Source organism: Ursus maritimus, unplaced genomic scaffold (genome assembly GCF_017311325.1).
Source record: "Ursus maritimus isolate PB19 unplaced genomic scaffold, ASM1731132v1 scaffold_11, whole genome shotgun sequence".
NCBI classification, from domain to species: domain Eukaryota; kingdom Metazoa; phylum Chordata; class Mammalia; order Carnivora; family Ursidae; genus Ursus; species Ursus maritimus.
In genome coordinates, this window is record NW_024423453.1 from 66,840,427 (window position 1) to 66,841,522 (window position 1,096).

Below are 1,096 nucleotides of genomic sequence, written 5' to 3' on the forward strand. Positions count from 1 at the left end.
TACCACCCAGCCATTGCACTATTTACCCCAAAGATACAAATGTAGTGATCTGAAGGGGCACATGTACCCCAATGTTTATAGCAGCAATGTCCACAATAGCCAAACTATGGAAACAGCCCAGATGTCCATCAACAGATGAATGGATAAAGATGTGGTATATATATACAATGAAATATTACTCAGCCATCAAAAAATGAAATCTTGCCATTTGCAACAACGTGGATGCAACTAGAGGGTATTATGCTAAGCAAAATAAGTCAATCAGAGAAAGGCAATTATCATATAATCTCACTGATATGTGGAATTTAAGAAACAAAACAGAGAATCATGGGGGAAGAGAGGAAAAAATAAAACAAGATGAAACCAGAAAGGGAGACAAAGCATAAGAGACTCTTAATCATAGGAAATAAACTGAGGGTTGCTGGAGGGGAGGGAGGTGGAAGGATGGGGTAACTGAGTGATGGACATTATGGAAGGCATGTGATGTAATGAGCACTGGGTATTATATAAGATTGATGAATCACTGACCTCTACCTCTGAAACCAATAATACATTATATGTTGATTAATTGAATTTAAATTAAAAAATAAATTTAAAAAAGGAAAATTCTTCTTTAATCAATATTTTCCAAACCCTTTGACACATAGTAACGATTCACTCCAGAGATGCACCTATGTCTTTCCATCATACTCCACTGATAGGAATAATAGGCAACCTTTTCCTTGGCCCTGTTAGTGAACCTGTGGATGTGCGCAGTGGCTATGTCAGGTCAGGGATGAACAAACACATGACCATGACCCCAATCCCAGGCAGAATCTCAAACCAAATCACGCCTTGGTTGCCAAAGCTAAACCCTTCCTTCATGGGCCCTTAAAGGAGACCCAGTCTCATTCATTGATTTTCTAATGTGAATAGCCTTGCATACCTGGGATAAATCCCACTTGTTTGTGGTATAAAACCCTTTTTATACATTGTTGGATATGATTTGCCAATTTTATCTTGAGGATTCTGGTGTCTCTGTTTATGAGAGATATTGATTTGCAATTTTCTTATGTTTTTGTCCGCTTTCAGTATTTGGTATTTGGTATTAGGGTAT

General features: G+C 37.8%; 1 pseudogene; it reads right to left on the reverse strand.

Annotated features, from left to right (window-relative positions):
* Positions 1 to 611: 611 nt before the first annotated feature.
* On the reverse strand, positions 612 to 864 carry LOC103673331 (annotated as a pseudogene).
* Positions 865 to 1,096: the final 232 nt, after the last annotated feature.